The following is a 25,286-nucleotide window of genomic DNA, read 5'->3' on the forward strand; positions in this document are numbered from 1 at the left end:
TTTTAGCTCACTTATACCCTCCAATAGAAGCCAAACGTTATTCCTGGTCTTCTTGGTGAAATAAGACAATATATTATATTCGCTTAAGTGTCTGCAGATTGGAGCTTAAAATGCTAAACAATGTGAAAAACCATAACAAAAGAGTATGGAGTATATAATATATGTGCAAATATGTTATGTTCGAAGTTTGAATCACATGGAAAACATCATCCATTTGCAATAATACATCAACTTGTAAACCTTGGAATGAGTTTCTAACTTGATTGAAAGCCTATAAGCAGCAGTGCTGACCACAGCTAGTCCTCTATAGAAGTCAGTATTTCTGAGCATGATGCCACCCACTGGAAACACAGCAGAAACAAAGTGAAAATGGAGGCTCAGTATACAACAGAGTGGGAAAAAAAAGACATATCTGAGCTCAACAGACTTCCAGTTTCTAAGTTTCATACAAACAACTTCTGGTGAACTATTATCAAGTTAAAGTGTAGCATAACCTTCAATCAATGACACCCCTTTTGTCTATTTTATTGTGTATTGGCAACCCATGAAAGGACAACATAATAGGAGGATGTAATAGCCAGTGGGTTTCAGGTCCCTTCATTATGGGCCCTAGTGATGCCTCCTATTTGGAATTCTTGGTTTTTCCATGTTTAGACAAGTCCTCAAAAAATTGTCTCACTCCCTTCTGCATGCCTGGTGCTTTCTCAACCATCCTTTCATGTGTCCTCCTGACCAAAATGTCTCCCTCTTCTTGATAAACACACACACACACACACACACACACACACACACACACACACACACACATCTACTATTCTTGATGGCCTACACTAACTTACCACTTTAAATATCAAAGCTCACTCTCTAGACAGGAGAATAACACTTGCCAAGCTTCTATTATCTCATTAATCTCCCATTTAACTCTGACCTTTACAATTCCTATATGTTATTACTACTATTTATCAATTTTGCCATTGTATAGACTAATATATGGTCAAGTTCACTCTATTTTACATAACATTAAGTTGTTTGAGGACAAGAAATAACTCTAATACCACTTGGTATTTCTCCAAATTTGATTAACTCCAAACTCTGAAAATTCCTTGATGTGGTTAAAAAAAATCATTTTTATTGCATACCAAGTAATTACAGAAATAGTTTTACTGACATTTGTATTATTTTTCTTGTGTTTTTATGTTTCTATATGTTTATATTAACTGGTATCATATATTATACCTATATACTTAAGAACAATTTATACATGTCAAGTATTTCAGAATACATATCATAAACATTTTATCTTCTCTACAATGTGCCTAACTTACACTATAAAGTGCTTTTTGATGAGGTACAGATTCTATTATTAACTTTTCTCTTTATGATTAGTATTTCTAAGTCCAATGAAATGTTGTCTACACTAAGATCAGAAGGATTTTTCTCCTATTTTCTTGTAAAAGTTTTATAGTTCTGCTGACCTGTATGCTTCTCCTTGAGGACTAGATTTCATGGTACTGGAGAACTCTATGCAAACTTACAAAGAAAAGAAGCAACCAACAGTATTATTCAGCAATGACATCTATGAACCTCATCAATCACCAGCATGGTATGATAACCCTAAGGGTGCAGTAGTGGTACATATATCTTAGCAGTAACCAACAGTTCCTCTAATTGAACTTAAGACCTGCTCAACAAGAGGGAACTCATACCTGATACTGGCAACCTAGCCAGCTACCCAGAGATAGTAAAGTCACAGATTTTGGAGGAGAACCCACAATACCATGTTACTAAACCAGCATAATACCTAACATTATAATTATTGGTCCTTATACCCACAGATAAGTATAGCCCTCACCCCTCATCAAGGAAACTTTTCTTTTCAACAGACAGAGATCATTACATAAAACCACAACCAATCAAAATGCAGGGTTCTGGAGCCCAGTTCCAGTGAATATATCTCCAAAACAACTTCCATCCTAAGGTTCAGGGAACATTGCAGAAGAGGCAGCAGAAAGATAAGAGCTGGAGGATCAGGGAGTTTACAGTGTCTCCTGGTGCTGTCAAAAGCTACACCCATAAAGTCTCACCAACAGGACTGCCTAAATATGAGCTAAACAAGGATAACATTAGACATGCTGAGTGGATGGGGAAAAACCATTAGGCCACCCTACACAAAGAACTATAGGCACCTAAGGAATGCTGAGAGTGGAAGAAACAGTCTTCTCCCAGGAAAAGCATACCAATCGATTATCCAATACCAAATGGTCAGCCCTGAAAATACACACGCACACACAGAGTGATATATATCTATATCTATATCTATATCTATATCTATATATATATATATATATATATATATATATAGAGAGAGAGAGAGAGAGAGAGATAGACATACATCACAATTAAAAGAAAAGAAGCCATGGATTTTAAAAAGAACAATTTGGGTTATTTGGGAAGATGTAGAGGGAGGAAAGAGAAAGGGGAAGTGATGTAATTATAATCTGGAAAATAAAAGAAATAAAAAAGGTTTACAGTTCTGGTTTTATATTTAGAATGAAGTTCATTTTGTTTTGTGTGTTCTGTGAGTGAAAAAACAAACCAAACTTTGTTTCATGTGTGTGTCCAGTTGTTTCAACATTACTTGTTTAACGATGTTTTTTTCCTTCTTAACTGAGCTGGGCAGGGCTTTGAGAGTCTGTGGCGACTGCTGCTGGATTTCTGCCTGTTCTACTGATGGTTCTAGCTCTGTGACACCTTGAACTCACGTAGAATGAGAGCGTACTCTTGGCTGTACTTGGTCCTTAGCAGTTTTAAATGTGTCTTGCCTTACTTACAAAACAAAAGGTTTGGTGGGATTTTTCTGAAATTTATATGGCCAATTTTAAATCGTACTTATTGCTTAACATGTGCACACAAAGTTTCAAATTTCTCTCCAGCATTCTTAGCTGGTCTGATACATTCTTGTTAGAGTAATTTTCCATTATCATCTAGTTAAATATATTTTGTAGCTGTATATGATTTTTTTTCTCTAATACATGGTTGATTTAGAACATGTGGTTGAATTCCTATTTGGGAAATTTTTAATTTTCCTTTTGTTATCAATTTCTAATCTTTTTCCATGTAACCAGAGAATCTACTGCTAATAAATTTACAGAGGCTTGCTTATAGCACAACCTAAACTTTATGCGAAATGCTCCAAATTCACTTAAAATGAACAATTATGCAGAAGTTTGCATGTGCCATGTGCTGTCACCATCAGTGAAGTCCTGGGGATTCACAGTTTTGTTCAGATCCTCTGAATTCCCAGATTTTCCAACAATAAGTGAATTTTGGGTGTGCCTTTTGTTTCAACTCTTCTCTTTATTTTGAACCTACGTTATTAAGAGCACACAGAGGTTGGAGCAGAAATACTAACTGACACTTGTTTCTGCTTCATGGGACTGGAGGCTAACGTTCTTAAACAAATTTAGATTTTCAGTAATTACTTCTTCAAAACTTCCTCAGCTGTCTCTTTCAGGCACTCTGCCACCTGCAGGGCTCAGCATCAGCTCCACTGGCTCTGCAGCGCTTTCATTGTCATGCTTTTCCCCCTTGTTCTTGTTCTCTGGTTTGGAGTTTCTACTGTAGAGTCTTCAGTTTTACTCCTTTCTTAACCTGCACTGACTGGTGCAGTTACATTCTCTAAGCTGCTTTTCTCAGCTCTTGGGTAAGTAAATGTTCTGGTTACCTGTTTCCTACTTTCTCAAGACACTTGAAGGGGGTTCTGACTGCTTGTATCTTGTATCAGACGGGGTCAACCAAGGACCAGTTATTCCTGTGTGGTCCAAAGCAAGAGTAGAATATATTTTTTAAAATGGCATTGTAATACAGAAAGAAAACAAAATAATGTTGATAATGACAGATTAGTATAACAATTCATGGTTGATATAAAGAACTTCATGCTAATAAATTAAAATTTTTAGATAAAATACAAAATTTTCTGGAAAATGCATATACCAAGATAGAAAATTGATCACTGAAGTGACCAGGCACAAATTGCCAGACTGATGAATTTTTCTAAACAGTCAAGGAAGAAACGTTAATAATCTCATACAAACATTTCCCAAGCATGTAAAACCAAATACATACATACACACACATAATAAATATTTTATAGATAATTTATAAATAAGTAAAATGGTAATAAACATTTTAAGTTATTTATACCCACAAAAACATGTTGCCAAGTATAACTGCTGAAAAAAGAACAAGAAGAGTTTATTCTGGGACTGTAAAGTTCCATAAAGATTCAGATGCCATGCAGTTTAATGACTCTTATTGTAAGAAAGATAGAGAACCATGGGATCATTCTGTTGGGTATAGATAAAGCACTTTATATGCTAATCCCATTCACAGTGTAACAAATACTTAGCCATCTAAGAACAGGAGGGACTTCTAGCAGGTGTGATTATTAAAGGCAAAACATGGAATGTTGTCCTATGAAAGGAGGAATAAGACAGAAATATCTACACTTACTCTTCAGTTTTCTGTTATTCTGGGGATTCTAGTCAGAAAGATGGGGTAATACGGTATATATAAATAATATGTATAGTCAACTTCCATCTTCCAATCCAGCTCAACAGAGCAAAAGTCAACAACTCTCCCTAGATACTTTAGAGAAATGGGTCATGCAACAAATTGCTGTCCCTGAATGAGAGATGCAGAAGTCAGACACAAAGAATCACAGTTCACACACAGACAAACACACAGAACCACAACTCAAACACAGACAGCCACACCAAGAACCACAATTCACTACACAGACAGATATACACAGAACCACAACTCACAACACAAGAGGAAACAAACACAGCTCACAACATAGATGGGCCCATAACGAACAACTCACAACACAGGTGAACATAAACAAAACTCACAAGAGATGCAAAGGACGCCTAGAAAGATTCATGTGTATTTGCCATTTTATGTTTTTACATGTATGCTTTAGTGTTTTCTGCATCTCCTCTTTCTATGGCTTGGTCTTTGACATTAAATTATCAATAATTACTGTTTGGATATTCTGTTTTTCAGTATTATTTCCCCCTTGCTATTCTGTTTTGGAGATTTCTGCCAATATGCCCTCAAGCTCAGAGATTCTCCGGGTACCTATGTCATCTGCTAAAGAGCCACCAAATGCACTGCGCTCTACTGTCTTCATCTCTAGTCTTTTTTTCAATTCTTGGAATTTCTGTCTTCTTCCTTATCTTGCTGGTCTACTTCTGCATGCTGCCTACTTTCTCCATTAAAACTTTTAACACATTAAGCATACTTTAAAAACACATTGGTTTTCCAATTCTAAACAACTCTTTCTTTAAACTGCTCTTGGCCATGCTGTCTTAATCCAGCAACAGGAAGGAACTGGCCCGTCATCCTGCCCCCATGGAGGAATCGCTCCTCCATGCTCTAATCTCTTGATAAAGGCCCCACTTCCCCACCACTGCACTGAAGCTAAAGCTGAGGAATACATTCAAACCACACCACCAAGTGAGCAAAAAATAAGAAAAATCATTTAAAAATCTGTATCCTGTGAAGTTATCTTTCAAAAAAGAGGTGGAAAAGAAACATTTCCTCAGACAAAAGCTGCCTTACAAGAAAAGTGAAAGCCACTCTTCAGAAAGAAGCAAATGGGGCTGATCAGCATCTCAAATGTAGGAAAGAGATCAGTGCAGGACACTGGAAACAAAAGTGACACCTGTCCTGATCCAAGGCTCAGTTGACCCACTTAGTTCAAAACAGCCGCCAACAGTGAGTTCAACCATATGCATATAAATGATGTACGAACTTCAACAGGCACTGCATCTCTAAGGGTGGTTGTGTCTGATTAAAAGGTGTGATGGCAACAGTAGGGAGCTTGGACAAAAAGACTTCAAGACAAAGGTTGCTATTATAAGGTTCTTGTCCTATGTGTGAACTCGGGCAGTTGCTTGAAAGTTGACTTGGATTCATTGTAAATCCATTGCAAACTCCAGGCAATGATAGAGAACTGTTTTCTTAAAGCAGCTGTAGCTGACAGGTTAAGAGAGAAGAGTAAATGGAATCATGTAAAGTTCTAGATTCAAACCACAAAAGGAGTAGGTAGAGAAATACACAAGAAGGCAGGGTAATGACACATATGTGTGAAGATGCCATGATAAAACTCATAACTGTGTTTGCAAACCTACAAAATTAATTCAAATAGACCCACCACTGGTAGAAAAAATATAGAAGACAAAACTAGGAATAAAAACAAAGGCAAAGTGTAGACAATAGCACCACATAGATATATATCAATCCAACTATACAGAAACCATATACAATCAAGGGTCTAAATACACCAAGTTAAAAGGGTAGAGTGGCCATCACAGAATACCCAATTTATTTTATCTAAAAGAAATCACTGTTGATACACAGATACACAGATAAAGTAATGAGGTAGAGGAAGCTTTGCCATACTAACACCGTGCAGAAGAAATGGGGGTAGCTGTAGTGAGTTCAGAATGATCACACTTCAGAGCAGAGGATGTTATCAGAGTTAAGGAGGTCACTGTCCCTAGCAACCCCACAAGACATGACAATCATTGATGTGCATACACCAGCAATAGAACATCCCAACACACTGGGCAAGATTTGCTTGGAGAAATAGATGGATCCATTCTCACAGCTGGAGACTTTAACATCCTTTTGTCATAAAGTGGACAGAGCCAACAAGCATAAAATCAGTAAGAACATGGGTGACCTTAACATCATCAATCAACTGGACATAATTGACACCTACACACTACCTCCCACCCAGCAGAATAGTTTTTAAACTCACAGTAAATGCCCACAAAATCTGAGCATGCTGTGAGCTGTAAAACACGGCAGGCAAGTTTAAAAGAAGAGAATTTGTACATTTCTCTTAGACAAAAGTGGAATTAAGACAGTAGTCAATAATAGGAAAATATCAAATAAATAGATATTAAACAACATGCTTCTGAATACTACTGGACCTAATGAAGAAATCTCAAGGGAAATGATAAAATATTTTGTTTTAAATGAAAATAAAAATATAGGTTATCAAAATTCTTCAGACGTAGCAAAAGCCATGCTTAGAGGGAAATGTATAGCATTTATCTAAAATTAGCAAGCCTAGCCTCTGCTTTATGACATTAAAAGGAAGGCAAATTAATCTCCAAGTAGGTGAAGAAAAGAAATAAGAATAATTAATATAAATGACACTGAAAACAGACATCTCAGGTGTGGTAACTGAACTCGTATTTGTTGTCCCCAAATTTGGGATGCTGAGGCAGGAGAACTGCCATGAATTCAAGGATTTTGAGACCAGTTTGGGCTACATAATATGATTCTTCTCAAAAACAAGAGAGGGGAGGGAAGGAGAGGGGAGAGGAAGAAAAGAAAAAAGTGAAGCTAAGGAAAGGAAATAGGAAATCAACAAACTGAAACTACTCCTTTGAAAATATTAGTTAAGTTTCTAGCCAGGCTGAGAGAGAGAGAGAGAGAGAGAGAGAGAGAGAGAGAGAGAGAGAGAGAGAGAGAGAGAGACAGAGACAGAGACAGAGATAGAGACAGAGAGACAGACAGAGACAGACAGACAGAGACAGACAGAGAGACAGACAGAGACAGACAGACAGAGACAGAGACAGACAGAGACAGAGAGAGACAGACAGACAGAGACAGACAGACAGACAAAGAGTAAGAGAGAACTTACTAAATCACTAAGATCAGAAAGGAAGAAGAAAGACATTGTTGCAGATCCTGCAATGAATAAAGGGAGAATAGAGGAATGTCATTAAAGTTCCTTAGCCACACATGTATTACCTGTCCTAGCTGAACCAGGACACAATAAGTAAACAGACACAATCTGCTAAAACTTTAGAAAGCAATGAGAGGACTTGAAGGCCTATATCTATATCCATTGAAGAAACCGAACGGGATGCACCAGATATGGGTGAATTCTATCATGGATTTCAGGAAGAAATGATACCAATTCTACATCATTCCTTTCAGAAGGTAGAAACAGAAAGTCTCCTAGCTCATTGTATAGGACAGCATTTCCCAAATGCCAAAACCAAACCAAGGTATTCTAAGAAAATTATAACCCCAAACGCTATCAATTCAAATCCAACAATGCTTGAAAGGAATCATATACAACAATCAAGTGAGATTTGTCCAAGGTAAGCAAAGGGTGATTCAAGATTCAGAAACAATCATTTAAAATCACATCAGCAAGTTAAAGCAGGAAAAACCACCTGATCATATCAATAAACAAAGAAAAGTAACCTGAAAAAGAGTTACATACCAATTCCTGCTAAAATTGACAAGAATCAACTTCATAAAGAGCATCTTAAAAAGAAAGACAGCTAATAACATACTTAAGAGCTGTGGGACTCAAGTCTGTCCCAGGGAGACTAGGAACAAGTTACAGATGCCCCTTCTCATTGCTGCTCTTCAGTGCCAGACTGCAGGTCCCAGTCAATGAATGTGACAAAAAAGAAAATAAAAGATGGACAAGAGTTTGAATAATGAAATAAATTGATCATCTGTGTAGAAAATACCAAAATACTGACCAAAGCATAAAATCCGCATGAATTTTCATTAAGTGGCTACAGCAAAGCTGATAGAAGATAAATACACAAAAAAATCAAGTATGTTCCTATCAGTAGCAAGTGGGATCTGACATTTAAAACACATTGCAGTTTGCTTTAGTATCACCATAAAATGCAGTATCTAGGTATGAATCTAATAAAGTATGTCCAAAATTTATATAAGAAAAACTCTAAGACTCCGATAAAAGATATCAAAAAGTAATTAAATAAATTAGAATTAAATAAATTAAAATAAAAATTCCATTTTTAGAGACTGAAGGACTCAATATCACCAACATGTTGAGTTCTTCCAATCTGGTCTGTAGATTGAGTGCGGTCCCAATTAAAATTCCAACCTACTTTCTAAACAACATCAAGTTAAGTTTAAAGTTTGCAGGGAGACACAAAAGAGCCTATAACCAACTTGTAATTGAAGGAGAGCTCAGTCAGAGGTGTGATGGTATTGTGTTCCCCCAAATATTGTGCACCCTAATAAACTTACCTGGGGTCAGAGAACAGGACAGCCACAATATTAAACACAGAGGTTAGGCAGTGGTAGCACACGCCTTTAATCATAACATTCCAGAGGCAGAAATCCAGGTGTTCAAGGATACAGACAGGCATGGTGACTCATGCCTTTAATCCCAGGAAGCAAGCCTTTAATCCCAGGGAGTGGTGGTAGAAAGCAGAAAGGTATATAAGGCGTGAGGACCAGAAACTAGAAGCATTTGGCTGGTTAAGCATTTGGCCTGGTTAAGCATTCAGGCTTTTGAGCAGCAATTCAGCTGAGACCCATTCTGGATGAGGACTCAGAGGCCTCCAGTCTGAGGAAACAAGACCAGCTGAGGATCTGGCAAGAAGGGAGAAAAGATAAAACTTCTCAATAAATGGAGCTGGAACTACTGGACATCTACACACAAATAAATCTAAACACAAACCTCACACTCATGATAAAATGTAACTAGGATTAGATGGCAGTCCTCAGTGCAACACACAAAACAACTAAGTTCACAGAAGCCAGCATGGGAACCGTAGGCCTAAATGACTGTGTTATGATGACTTTGTGGTCAGGATACCAAAGACACAATCAAAAGTCAATGACAAGTTGAACTTTGGAAAGCTCAATTTTCGTCTTCAAGATTGAAAGAATGATGCTCCGTCAAAAGCAGTTAAGAGAAACTGAGAATAAGTTAGAGTGGGAGAAATATTTGCTAAATACTTTTGATACAGGAATGTTACTGGAAACACACAAAGAACTTTAAGGTGACAATAAGAAAACATACAATACAATGTCAAGTGCCAAAGTTAGTTACCTGAAAAGACACCACAGAAAAACACAGATGGTAAGCATATGGAAGGATGTTCAGTATCTTTGCCACGGGGGCTTGAGATGGGCACTTCACACCTATCAGAATGGCCAAAACTGAGGCCATAACACCAAATGCAGCAGGGTGTGGCACAGGATATATAGTAGTATAGCCAGTGTAGTAACATGAGACAGTTTGTGCCCACACCAAACATTCTCTAATAACATGGTTTAGGTTTTTTTCCCCACAAACTGAAAACTTAGATATGGTACAAAACCTACACATAAATGTTTACAGCAGCATTATTCAAATGCCCAGACTGGGCACCAGTCAAGCTGTCATTTGACATGTGGATGGATAATCTGTGGTAGATCCAGACAGTGGAATATTATTCAACACTAAAAATAACTTTGTCATCAATTCACAAAGATACATAGAGGGAACTTAATTGTATACCATAATACCAAGTAAAAGAAGCCAACTGGAAAAGGTTGCACACTATTTCTTAATATAAGACATTCTAGAAAAGGGAAAACTGTGCTGACTAGTGGCTGCTAGGGGCTGCTTGAGAAGGGAGAATGAGTGAGCATGACTGAGGACTGTCAGGACAGTAAAACCAGCCATAGTGACAGATACACCATTGAACCCCCAGAATGTACAGAAGGAATTTTTGTGGACTGTGGACTTTGGGGAGTCCATGATGTTGACAGGTCCACTAGCTATAATAGATATGTGGTAGGTTAACAGCTGGGCTGGGGAGGCTGCATACATGACGGGAAAGAAGGCTAAATGAGCATGTCCCATCCTGCCCACTCAACTGCTGTGAAACGTATTTATCAGCTTAAGAATGCACAGGAGAAAATAAGTAAAATATATTCCCATTTTATCCTCTACAAGGAAATAAGTGTAAGCCTAAAATAAGCTATGAGAATCAATGAGTATATTAACAAGATCATTGACTATGTGGTTAATATAAAATACATTTCTATATATTTGAAAAATAAAAACAATGAATTTACAAAATATGCAGAATTTTTACTTATGCATCTAGTAAAAACCCAATAAAATAAAATTCTTAAACTCCAAACAAATGGAAGGATGTTGTGCTCAGATTTTGAAAATTATAATATGTTAAGATGTCCTGCCCAAACTGATCTAAAGATGCTAATTTAAATTCCAAAACCTTTTTCTAGAAATTGACAATTATAAAAAATTATATATTATCAGATGGGACTGCAAAGAATCAAGAATATTTTGAATAAGAAGAAAATTATCAGAGTGGACTATCACATAGGTATATCACAAATGTAATTATTAAATGTTGGGTTCCATCAATGATAACCAACACATATGGAATGTCAGTGAGAAAATGGAACAAGCTCCCTACAGCCAAGACTCATCACAGAGACATACTGTCGAGCGACAAGAAAATCCAGGGAGGCCAGCACCATCTGCACGGAGGCTAAGAACAGGCACATGCATCTATGGACCAACTGTCTGGCAGAGGTTATGGTGGGGAGGAAGAATGAGGGAACCTCTGGAATATTACAATGTTCCAGATATTGCTACAGGTAGTATATGCATACATATGAGAGAATGCAGGTATGCAAAAGCTTATTGAAAGGCAAACTTAAGATGAAGCACATACATTTCTTTAAACCAAGCAATTATTACTGTATTTGGGTAAATTCTTATGGAATGTGTGCTTATATTATGAATGGCAATAAATAGCATTTTGAAAAGTTACTTATGAGGTGAAATGTTTAACTTAGCAGTTGTCTGAGAATACCCAACAGCCAGATATGACTATTGTCCATTGCAAAAAGAGGTTTTCTGGCATCTGGCTATAGACAAATACAATTCCTCAGAATAAGATGAGAAAAATCATAGTGAGCTGGCAAAATGGCTCAGCTGGTAGATGCACTTGCCAACCTAACTACTGGAGTTTGGTCCCTGAAGAAATGCCCATAAGTAGTCTTCCACACATACAGTGGCACACGCACATATCTACATGCACGCATGCACACACATGCACATTCATATAGACACACATTAACTGTATAAATTAATAAATGCTTTACATTTATATCAGAATAAACTTGTACTATAATAGGCCAGGGTACTTGAACAGAATGTATTCTTTCCTTGGTTTAGAGAGGGACTAGTGTCAAGCCACTGTGAGCTTATTCTGCTTCTAGGGGAGGGGAATGGAGCAATCCAGGGAAGGTACAAGCTTCTCCAGCCTTTGATTTCAAATCCTCAAACATTTACCTTGGAGTAAGGTCCAAAATCTTTAACATTGCTTCAGAGACTTCCATGTTCCAGAAGGCGTTCTTCTCTCCACCCATTCTCAGCACTCACGGCTCCATCCATTCCACTATATAAGTCTCTCACACAAATGTTCTTTCAGCACCCCAAAGACCAGCTGCTACCAGCTGAGTGTCCTCTTGCCTTGGACTTCATGTATATTCTCCTCAGCATACTCTTTCACCCAACTAGACTGCTGATTTAGTGACAATTTAACATTCATGTCTGAGCCAATGAGATGGCTCAGTGGCTCAAGGCACTTGCCACTAGCCTGATGACCATGCCCCAGATGATGGAAACAGAGAACTGATTCCTGTAAGTTATCCTCTGACCAGATGCACACTGTGACATGCACATGCACACACACAATAAGTGTAATTTTTAAAAAATCAAAATCATGCTGGGCGGTGGTGGCGCACGCCTTTAATCCCAGCACTCGGGAGGCAGAGCCAGGCGGATCTCTGTGAGTTCAAGGCCAGCCTGGGCTACCAAGTGAGTTCCAGGAAAGGCGCAAAGCTACACAGAGAAACCCTGTCTCAAAAAAAAAATCAAAATCATTACCTCAGGGGTGTCTGATATATTCCACTAGAGCATGCCTACATCATGACTTCCAATGCACTATTATAATTACTTCATCATTGAGCTCCTCTGACAGTCAGTAACCTCTGTCAGAATAACAAGCCCATCCAGCTGTTCTCAAGCATACCCTTACTGTTCAGCATAACAAATAGGAGATAACTAAAGCCTCAAACCTAGAGTAGTGAAAATGAATGAATGACACGGGGCTTTGGGGTCCAGATCTTCCAGGGGATCCACTGAATGGGCAGACAGTATTCCATAGACTTTAGTTTTGCTTGCTGTTGATGTCTTGAGCCAGACTCATGCTATGGAGCCCAGACTGAGCTTGTGACTTGCCTGCCTCTGTCTCCCTAGGGCTGGGATTACAGTCATGTATGACCATACCTAATTTTAGACTTTCTGAAATTGCTTGCCTTTTGCTGTCATAGACTTCAGTTGTTTGGTTCTACATGGAAAGGGTGCCACAGATCCAAAATGCTCAGCCCCTGCAGGAGAGACCCAGGGAAGAACCTAGGATGGGGAGGCACAATCTGAGGAGCAAATGCATGACATTGCATCTCAGAAGGGATGCTTTCTACAACATACCCTCCAGCCTAAAGTTTTCTGTATTTTTTTTCTAAATAACGAAATGCACCCTATTTATATGAGAATGACCTACACATGAATGGAAACTTACAATTCATGGCAGGATGAAGCTGTCCATTATTTCTTCAAAGAATCCCTTCCTCGGAGCTAAGACAATAAATTAAGTAATCATTGCGATTATAAAACTTCTATCTGAACATGATTTTTTTTTCAATTTTAACCTGGCTTGGTTTTCAACGTTTACATTTTGAGTGAAAGGAGAATCCAAGCTAAAATTATGTTTTTGAAAAAGAAGAATGCTAAAGCCTCAGAAAGCCTGACTGAACACTAAATAAATCCCCCTCTCTCTTTCTTTGAGAGAGAACAGGAAGAAGGACAACAAATTCTCCACTGACTATTGTCCTGTAAGGATTCCAAACACTGACCAGTTCTCTTGATCACACAGAGCACAAAGGCTCTTTCAACAGTTCCCCCGCACAGCTTGACGATGGACTACATGTGCCTCTTAATCCCCTATTCAAACTTGGCAACAGTTAGTGGTGTCAAAGGGAATCCAGCTACAGGCTAAGTTAGATGCTGGTAATTCTGTATGGCTGTGAATCTGGGTGTGCATCAAATAAAGTACTGAGCAATTTCTAACCACAGAAACCACACATCCAGCACATGAACAAGTGAACCACTAAGTCACGCAACTGTCAAGATTCAAATGATGGTCTAAATGTATATAAGAAAACACAGTAAAATATACAGGCTCAAGCTACATAGTCACCATCAGAATGGGGAGAGAACACTCTTCTGCTGTCAATGGTAGAAGCCTAGGCTAAAATGTGATATCACTAAAGAAACAAAACCCTGAAGAATAGGTCTCAACGTGCACTCATAAGCAAAGAGGATGACTCAGAGTACAAGCTCTGTAAACTGTTGACCACAGCCACAAACTAGTGAAATGTGTACAGAACAGAACAGCAACCCATGGGCCACAGGACCCGTTCTGCCATGGATTTCACAGGCTCTGGTGTCTATAGATGGACAGTCATTATAGCAGGTCTGTTAGCAGATAACACCATGCTTTTTACATATAAAGCCCGTTCCATGTAAGTTCTTAGAGAAAAATATGCAGGCATTGCCTTAGCTGCAGTCAATGACCCTTGTCAATCAGCACAGGAAGAGAAACTGCCGTAGCTTCCCAGGATAGGAACAATGGTACATGAGGATCAAAGTACTGAGAGGAGTTCGGAGGTAGGAATCATAAATGACAAAATAATTAGCTGTGGACAAAGACATTTCTGGGGGCTGTGTGATGCTTCCATACCTGGAAAACTGTAAACCTCACTCACATCTCACCTGTACACACAAGTCCTGTCAATAGATCTGCTGAGAGGTGACTTTACTCCCTTGAAGTCACCTAACACACTCTTTGTAAAAAGTTCTCAGACTCCAAAGCTTATGCATTTGCAGGTAAACTGAGAATTCTATGATCGGGTTTTATTTCAAGTGGCTTCTGTGGAGAATAACAACAGTAAAAAAATATTAATAATAATAGTCAAGGTGATGACAAACTTGAAGGAGCCTTAAACAAGAGTTAAAAGACTGAATAACAGTCTTGATTTCACCTCAATTTATAGTTTCCAGAGAGCCCTAAGGTTCTTCTCAATATAACTTCGTAGCACAATACTGAGTCCCAGTCACTCCTACTGCCTTCCTGACCAAAACAAAATTCCAGGAGTAATTGCACTCAGCTTATTATGGTTTCACTGTGCGAAGGAAAGAGGACACATTCTGTGCCTCTTATTCCAAACTTTCATGAGGAATGATTGGGAGACCTGAGCAGATGCTTGATATGCCTTCAAGTAAACCATTCATCAGATAGGGAAGAAGAAATGGTCCATGGGTGCCTGGTAGTTTATCAATTTGTGTTCTTAAAGTTCTCAGTTACTAGCTCCTGGACACTTGGCCTTTCCAACAATTACTGGATATCAGAAGTACAGGTCTAAGTAACTGCCAACAGTCTTAAAATCTTTTTAACACTCATCAGGAAAACATGTTTTTCAATATCAAAACTATGGCCAAGGTTTCTTGGATGTTTGTTTCTTTGTTTGTTTGTTTTTCACCTTGAACACACACATGCAGAAGGTGTTAAGGAGAGCCTCTATTCATCCTTTACCTAGACTCAAATGTTAAACTGTCCATAGCTGCATTATAGTTGTGTGTCTCTTGAGAGTGTGTTCTTACGTGGTTCTTCTCTTTAGATTTGGGCTCTCTAGTGCAAAAGCTCACTAACCCATGGTTACTGAGGTCAAAATTCAACTGCCCCACACTCCCACCATGCTTTCACTGCAGCTATGGCATTTGCAGCACAGTCACAATCTGTGCTGATGGTTTATTTGTGCTCTAACAAAGAAAGCTTGCCTGGGGATCAGAGGGAAAAGCCAGCCACTATATTAAATACAGAGATCAGGCAGTGGTAGTACATGCTTTAATCCTAGCATTCGGGAGGCAGATTCATCCAGATCTCTGTGAATTCAAGGCCACACTGGGAACGGAGCCAGGCATGGTGGCACATGCCTTTAATCCCAGCACTAGTCAACATGGAGGTCTGGAGGTCTGTACAAACAGACAGGAGGTGATAGAGCTGGGCAGAAAGAGGAAGTGATACAGCTGGGTGAAGAGAGAAAGTAAAAAGGCAGGGCACAGAAAGGTATACAGGCGTGAGGATACAGGAAATAGCTCTCTTGGGCTGAGGATTTCCTAGTGGTAAGGACTTGTGGCTGGCTTGTTCTATCCCTCTGATCTTTCAGCTTTCACCCCAATATCTGTCTCCGGGGTTTTTATTAATAAGACCTTTTAAGATTCATGCCACAACATTCTTCATTGTTCTTTCCATCCATTCAGGTTCTTCATCACTATTTGCTTGTGTGTTCCGAATGAGTAACATAGTTCCAGCAGGCACAGTGATACGAAACTGTGCTAAGCTACAGACAGGGAAGACACCCATACCTTGCCTTCCCAGTGGCCTCACCCCCTGCCCATCTCCTCTCACCTGTTCCACCATATCCACCTGTCCTATTCCACTTATACCTGTTGTCTCCATGAAACCACTCACAACACTTTCTACCTTACAGCCTCTGTTTCTCTCCATGTGATTGGTAGCTGATGTGTACAAACAGCTAATCCTTGTTTGTACACAATACAGTGTTTCTTAAATCTCCGTGTGTGTGTGTGTGTGTGTGTGTGTGTGTGTGTGTGTGTGTGTGTGTATTTATATTATGCTAGTAATAACTCCAAGTCAATTTAGTCTCTTCAACCTTTTATACAGCTACATGGTATTCCATTCCATATAACATGGTTGTTGCCTCATATATCCAATCATTCTGATGTGTGAATATTTAGGCTTCTCTGCTTGACATTAATGTCACAGTGACTTACTTTATGTATATCCTTAAGTCATTTCAGGGGTATCTCTAGAGTCAGTTATATGGAGGGCTCTGATAGATCACAAGAAAATGTATATGTAACATTGAGATACACTGTTGCTGGGTTGCTGGTTAGATATTAGCTGTCTTGAGTGTCGGTTGGGGATGAAGTTCTCCCTCATAACCAGCAGTTTAGAAAAGCAGGAACTGGAACCATAGGATTCAGGTTACTGATTAGGACCAGATCTAAGGGTGTCTCTGGCTCTAGTTGAAGAGAAGACATTCTGAATTGCACCAAGGGTTCTAAAGCTGCTATATATCTGGAAGCTTTCTGGTAGAGAACAAAGATACACCACTGCCCCATCCCTTAAGAGTTGATCTAAACAGGCCTGTCAATCACCTGGTCATGGAAGTATCCCTTAGAGAAAGTTGCCATTTCTAGGTTTTAGAGTCTGTGTGAGGTTCCCTTGGCTATTGCTGCTGTCAGCCTTGAGAGAGCTTCATTTTACTCAATAGACTCTTGTCTCCTACACCATGCTCTCTGTCTCATCTGAACTCAAGCAGGGACTAGGGAGCCAGAGGGAGGCCAGAGCCAGATCCTAGAAACACTGTGCATTTCAATTCCAAATAACTGTGCCAATTTTCATTCTCCTCAAAAGACATCCTTCTCTTCACTTTTCTTCATAGGCTTACCAAAAGAATGTGTTTCACAGTTTTAATTTTAAATAACTTGATACATTAGAGTAGCATTCCATTTTGTATGGGTGCCTCACCCACTTCACTTTTGAGTATGGTAGACACTGAAGTTACTTTGTTTCCTAAATTTTGTTCAAAGGGGAAAAACCTTTATGAATAAGATTTCACAGATAAACTACCTGATGACAAGAGAATAGTATTCCCTAAGAGATGCCCTAAAGTTGGTCTAACTCACTACCTAGCAGAGAAAAGAAGAGCCCAGGTGAAGGCTACCTACATTCCTGAGAGATAGTACTGCAGGTTCCTAGAGATTGAGGTGGCTGGAATTTGAAGGACAAAGAACGGGAGAAGGGGAACCATACAGAGAGAAAAAGCTAGCTACTAACCATCTGCAGTATTATACTGAATACAAACAGAAGCATGCACAAAGAAACATTAGAGAAGACAGAGAAAAACTACCTGAAAGGATGAGAAGAAACGACCATAATTAATAACCTGGAATAGCCCTCAGTATCCAAAGTGGAAAGCATCAGCACTTATAGACATCTTATAACGTACTTGAGGAGGTTTGCTGCTGTAGTGGGGTAAATCTATTCTAGGACAGATAAATGCTACCTAGTCCTATTGCAAAAACTTAAAAACAAAACATAAAAGGAAAACAAGACCTGAAAGGATCAAAGTGTTTCCAAGTGATTTAACAGCATACTGGAATGAGGCCTGAGAATATTGATAGTAATACCTGTAAGGCAAAACTATATCTAGATAAAAACCACATGATGATGCAGTGAGAATCCCAGTGAAATCCACATCTGAGGAATAGAGGAACATTGTTCCCTTACTACACAAGAACACCCCTAATCACACTGCATATACCTTGAAAGGGAGAAGCCTGGCAAGCTAGCAGCACTCCCTGGAAACACATAGGAGTACCAATTCTCCACTGAAAATAAGGAAGGTCCAAAGACTAGTATGCAACATTTTTTACATTGTAAAAGAAAAAGATAAAACAACCTACCTAAAATCTTATACCCAGCAAAAATGTCTTATAGAAGCAAAAATGAAATAAGATGCTTTTGACCATACAAAACTGATAGAATTAGTCGCAGTAGATATCCAAGCCAAGAAATGTTCAAGGGAATTCTTCAAGTAGGAGAAAATTATACTGGGGGCTTTGGATCTACCCAGTGGAACTTAGGATGCCAGGACTAGGAGTAACAGGGCTATGTGTGAATGCTCTCTTACTATTTAGTCATTATTTTAAGATAATTTACTACAAACACACACACACACACACACACACACACACACACACACACACACACACACACACACCAAAGAGTGATGGTTCATCTTGTGGGCCTTACTGGATGAAGAATCACCTAGAAAACACACTGTTGACACTAGGCACATCAGTGGTGTTATTTCCAGAAAGGTTCATCTGAGGAGGAGAAGTCCATCCAGCATGTGGGTAGGACCATCCCACAGGCTAAGAGACTAGACTGAATAAAGGCAGAGGAGGGAGGCCTGATGAGCAGCGGTACCTACTGCTCTTCACTTCCTGATGTAAAGATGCCCCTCTCATCTTGATGGGCTGAATCCTCAAACTAGAGACACAATAAACCTTCCTCAAGTTTCTCCTCATCAGGCATTTCTTCACAGCAAGAAGAAAAGTAGTGAATACAACATGTATTGTAGGACTTCTACAATTGGCACAATTAAAATGTACAGTATCAGGGCAAACTCTAGAAAAGGAAATGGAAGGATGCTGTGTGGTTCCTGCACTAATGTGTGAATAGTTTGACAGCTTGGGGGTAATCTATGGTTAAATTAAACACCTGCATGTTCATCACAACACAAAGACATAATTAATAATCCGACAAAGGAGAGAAATGGAATTATTTTTAAAGCCTGTTAAAAGAAATAGAAAAGGAAATATAAAATAGTGAGTGTGCATTTAGAAAACAAATGTCAAAATGGGTGATTCCACCTGACCACAAACCTACATACAACACCAACATTAAAAAGAGGGAAGGAGATGGCTCAGCAAGTAAATGTGCCTGCTGCACAAGCCTAAGACCTGAGTTCTGTTCCAGAATCCATGTAAAGGAGCCAGATGTGGTGGTGTGATCACAGTACTCCTATAAAAGAGGAGAAACAGAATCATCCAGAATCTTGAGGACAGTAACATGGAAGTCAGGATGGCAGAAGCAAGAGGTTCAATAAGGTGGAGAGAGAACTTGCTTAAAAAGAAAGAAAGAAAGAAAGAAAGAAAGAAAGAAAGAAAGAAAGAAAGAAAGAAAGAAAGAAAGAAAGAAAGAAAGAAAGAAAGAAAGAAAGAAAGAAACTGTCTGGACTTTTTGCTGGCCATAAGATATCCACATAAAAAATGTAAAAGACAAAAAAATAGGTTAAAAGTAAGATTATGGAAATATCTACACATCTTTACAAAGACCAATTTATCAGATAAAGTCAAGTTTAGAGGAAAGGCTACTGGTAGATAAGGATAAGGACGGGCATTTCCTGACAAATGTATGAAAGATACAGGATATAACAAAAAATGTGTCAATGATAGGATGGAGAACTGATACTTTTAAATGTTTGCACACCTAATAACACAGCCTCAACACATGCAGTATCAACTGGAAAATGCTGTGGGATGTCTTTCTGTATGCTGTGGATATGTGTTTCTCTGACTGGTTGATAAATAAAGCTGTATTGGCCTATGGCAAGGCGGCTTAGAAGCAGGCAGAAAATACAAGCAGATAAGAAGAAGAAAGGGGAAATAGAAGCAACACTGTGACCCACTGGCAGTAGAAGCAAGATGTGAAAATACTGGTAAGCCACAACCATGTGGAAACTTATAATTAATAGAAATGGGCTGAGTTTAGTTGTAAGAGTTAGCTAGCAAGAAGCTTGAGCCATTGGCCATGGCCATACAGTTCATAATTAATATAAGCCTCTGTATGTTTATTTGGGTCTGAGCAGCTGCAGGACCAGGCAGGACACAGGAAAATTTCCAGCTAAAGACCAATGTGTAAGAGGAAAGGAAAAACCCACAATTAAAAGTCAGAGATATCAGCCTTGTTTCTCAAGAACAGATAGTAGGAGTTCTTCAGTGCCTTTGTTTTTACATTATATATGTATGTGCATGAAGATAGGACACATGTGTGCCATGGCTTGTGAAGGTGACAGGCTCGAGTCAACTTGCAGGAAGTTGTCACCTTCCACCATGTGGATCCCAGGGATCAAACTCAGACTTGGCAACAAGCATCTTTACACACTGAGCTATCTCATGGGCCTTCTGCATAGTTTCAAGAGATATTTTTATATTTGTGTTTGAATAATATATCCTGTCTTTCTTGCTCTATCATATTGTTATACCTTTTTATTATCATGTTTTTCTTTAACAACAACAAAAAATGTTAGACACATATACTGCATTATATTCTCCTAACACAAAGAGGGTGGATTTATGATTACCAAGACATAGCAAAACTACATCACACACTCCAGTGGATGGTTCAACATACAGAAGTATAAGGGCAGCACAAATTGGAGTCAACAAATTATTTTTAAAAAGATACAAAGTTAGGGAGCAGAGAGATAAGGGTGCATCTAGAAGTTAGAGGTAAATGTGATCAAAATACATTGTATGACATCCTCAAAGAATTAATAAAAAATATTTAACAAAAACTAGGTCACACATTTTGTTTCCCCAATTACTAATTAAATAAACAAGGGCTTGGGGTTTTTTGTTTGTTTGTCTATTTTTTTTTGTTTTCCCACCAAGAATATGCAAACAAGCAAAGTAAAACAACTAAACATAACATGTCAAAAACTTACAGCCAAGAAAGAAACAGGAGTGATGTAGATGAATCAGTAAAATGTTAAGAACTATCATTAATCATCACAAATCTGGAAAGCAAACAAGCGAGCTTTGGTGGCCTTTTCATCTTCAGCCCAAACTAAAGCATCAAGCAAACTAGCAGGGAACAGAGAAGAGAAAGCCAACAGATCTTTTGGCTTACGGACATGACCGTTTGGGTCTACAGAATAAATGTGGAAAAGGATACTAAGAATGTCCACCTCAAGGAATGGTGGACCCTGATCTGTTCTTCCTGGGACAGATGGAACTATGATGTTAGGCACAAAATCTCAGAGAAAACAACTCAGCCCAAATAAGAGTCAGGTTGCTTCAGCTGAGATCTCCTGACCTCATTCTGCTCTCACTCATGGGGAGTAATTTTTTTTCTGACTTCCAAGAAAGAAAAACAAAGAAACAGCAAAGAAGAAATATACACAGAAATCCAGGAAGAAAGCACCCCTGAGCAAGAATATAATGCTAAAGAGATGTGTCATTCATATATGAAGAGAGAAGGTAGACAGATGCAAATGTGAATTAAAAAAAAAAAAAAACAAGCTTTTTGCCGGGGGACAGTTCCCTTAAGCTTCTGCAAGGAAAATTAATTGTTCTCAATTCAGGCAATTAAAATGAAGCCAAGTCAGAAGAAATGAGGTGTGTTCAAAGGAGTAGTGATGGGTATTATAGCCGTGTAGCTATGGAATAACGCTGATGTGTGACCACCACAGGAGATAGTGTGAAAGGTGTCAGCACAGACAAGGCAGGAGTAGAGCAAACATAAAATGCAGCATGGAAAGTAGCAGGAAAGCCAGCTAGTTCTGTCAAACACCTAATTGTTCACAATGTTCCCTCTTGGTTTTAAAGAGGAAGGAGAATCTGACCAAATATTATTTCTGGTGATTGAAATAAACATTTATTTAGAATTCAGCAACTCCTTTCACTCAAGTTTGCTTTCTTTTCTATGAAAGTTAAAGAAAAATATTTCTGTGCACAATCACATCTACAATATGACCCCACATTTACAAGCCTTCCCATCTTACCTCAGTGTCTATCCACCCATACCTATTCTTTTATGAATGCATAAGAATCATGTCTACCTGGTATTGAATACAGTTTCTAAATGGTTCCTTTGACTCTTCTATCTTCAAAGTTTTCTATTTTGAATTTTTACTCCAAAAGATACATATATCTAATTAAATTATACTTATTTTTCTATCAAAATAAACTAAAACAAATATGCATAAAGATTGACCATGTTTAATTCTGGGTGGGATGAACAGAATTGACTATCCCTCTTCTTTGTATTTTTTAATTTGTTAAAGATAAACTAAAAATTGTAAGATTTAAGGAGCTACACTCATCATGTTGCCCCAAACCAAAAGCCAATCCCTAGAGACCTAATACAAAGCCCACAGCCATGCCTTTGTTTTCAAGTGCTTTTACACAGTTACCCAAGTTAGCTGAGTCTCTGCTGAGTCACTCATTACCTACAGAACATGCATGAGACTTCCAGCTCTTAGAAACAAATAAGCACCTCGCCTGGCATGAGAACACAATGGTACAAACGTCGTGTAGGGCAGGAGATTGGAAAGCTGAGGCTTACTTTTTAAACTCGCCTATTATTTCGTGGGAAAGAGGAAATAAGTGCTAAAATGAATATAGAGTGGCAAAATCTTTAAGTGTTTAGAACCTAAGTAACAGTCCATAAGAGTTTATTATAACATTTTCTATTTTGTAGATCAAGATTATTTTATTACACATTTTCTTAAATCCCCTTTATATGTTACACAAACTATGGATTCATTGTAATATACGAGCTCATCTCAGAAGAAAACCACCTCTTCCTTTGAAGAGTTAATGAACCAATTGGTCATTAACATCTTGTTGTGAGTTATTTCAATCAAATATTTAATCAATTCTCTTTCTCCTCCTATCACCTCAGATCACTTATACAAAGTGTCAGTTTGAAAAATGGAAAGGAAGTGAGCATGATTATAGAGAAGTGGGTGCTAAAGAACGCATAGCCAGGACAGGAAGAGACCTGGAGAAGGGCTGTTAGCTACAAGGAAGCCAAGCATGCCTTCTGCTTTCTTTAAAACAGCCCGGTTTTTAAATCTTGCTCATGTACTGTCTAAAGTTTGCTTGGAATATGCAATATCGTCTTAGATCTTGTCCTTCAAACACTGATAAATATAAATGTATTCACACTGTACTTCACAATTCTTGAACTCTGGGAAACTTCTTTCTGCTCATACTGTTAATAATTATTTACAGTTGTTAAATCCTTGTGTGATCGCACTTGCATTTTACTACAGAGAAGTCAAGAAACTTCCTGGATAACAAACAGCTAATGTGTGGTAGAAACAACATTTGAACCTGGTCTGAGTCCAGAACCTTTGTCCTCAGGCCCTCACTGAGGTTCACCAAGTGTGTTTCTGCTATTTTCCATAAATGTACCAAAATTCTTCCTGAAAATATACTAAAATACAACTGTTCATATTTTTTTTAAAAATTATAAGTAATACCTGCTTCAGCAAAGCTTAAGACTTTGATAGAGAGCAAATGAAATCAAAGGACTGAACCTATGATTTCATCCTGTAAGAGACTTCTAACCCATTCATAACCTCTTTCCTTCTCAACTGCCTCCCATTAGAAAAGCTGGACAAACAAGCCATTTGCTTTTGTCTCCTTCATAGCTGCGGTAATCGGCCATATAACCTAATTCTAGACGAGACAGGGGAAACGTCTGCAATGAGGCTATTGAACAGGCTCCCTTGTCTTGATTCCCTCTACCCTTCCCCTGCAAAGAATGAGGAACACGTAGAATAATTCATTCATGCACTGTTTTCTGTTCCCACTCCGAGACTATGAGGCTACTGCAGCTAACGGAAGGCCATAAGATTTGTAAGTATGCAGACCATGTCCCTATATTATTAGCCTCCCATACTAACAGTAGTGTCTCTCCTCTCCAGACAGTTTGTTATGTGAAAAAGTTAAATAGCCATTTGTTTTTAACAATGTTTTTATTTGTTCTTTGGGAGTTTCATATATTTATACAGCATATTTTGACCATATCCATCTACCACCTCCTCCCTCCAATTCCCCCTCTGACCTACCCCTTGTCTCCTCTTGCTGTTGTTAATAATACCTCTGAGCTACAGTGTGTTGGAATTTGTATAGTTTGTTTTCTCTTCTTTTTTGGTTTATTCATACTTGTAGCCTAACACATTCCCAACACACACATTTTATCACTTAATTATGCCATGTGAAATATGGCTAAGCCATATTTTCCTCAGGTGCCACTCAAATTAAATGAAATACAACTGAGAAACACTAAGGTCTTATATACCACGAACTGTATGGTAGAAAAGAGTTTCATCTAAGAGATAATGTCTTATCTGTCATTACACACTCTAGGAGGAAATGAAACTAAATACTGTTTTCACCAAACAATCCATGCTCAAGGACAGGAGGACTGTGTACTAGGACTGTTTGTGTCCCCAATACTGCACAGCTTGAAGCCTTGACACCCACATTCATGGAACACACAGAAGGATTTTGGGGGAGAGTTAGGTGAGGATGAGATCCTGAAGATGGGGCCCTCAAATGGGATGAGTGCCCACAAAAGAAGAGACACCAGTGACCTCTTCTTGTCCCCATCCCCCTATGCCTCTCACCCTTTGCCATATGAAGACTCAGGCGAGCATGAGCACCTGCCAGCCAGGAAGAACCTCACTAGGAACCTTAATCTTGGACATGTTAGCCTCTGGAACTAAAGAAAAAAAAACACTTCCTATTGTTTAAGCCATCCAGACTATAGGATTTTGTGCTAGACAGTGACCCAAACTGACAGAAACTAGGGGATCGGCTCCTCTTAGAAGCAGACAAGGGGGCTGCAGAGATGGCTCGGCAGTGAAGAGCACTGATTGCTCTTCCA

At 38.7% G+C, this 25,286-nt stretch overlaps 1 protein-coding gene across 39 annotated transcripts in view; it reads right to left on the minus strand.

Moving 5' to 3' along the window:
* Sox6 (SRY-box transcription factor 6) overlaps positions 1-25,286 on the minus strand; it is a 604,948-nt gene that overhangs the window by 224,507 nt on the left and 355,155 nt on the right. The window contains exon 1 of one of the 39 annotated variants that reach the window (XM_076563584.1): positions 15,543-19,681. The exons of the other annotated variants lie outside the window; for them this stretch is intronic. The gene's annotated coding sequence lies outside the window, so the exon portion shown is untranslated. Of the gene's footprint in view, positions 1-15,542; positions 19,682-25,286 lie in introns of those variants that run through there. 39 annotated transcript variants of the gene reach the window in all.

This window comes from Peromyscus maniculatus, chromosome 1 (assembly GCF_049852395.1).
Source record: "Peromyscus maniculatus bairdii isolate BWxNUB_F1_BW_parent chromosome 1, HU_Pman_BW_mat_3.1, whole genome shotgun sequence".
In the NCBI taxonomy this organism is placed as follows: Eukaryota; Metazoa; Chordata; class Mammalia; order Rodentia; family Cricetidae; genus Peromyscus; species Peromyscus maniculatus.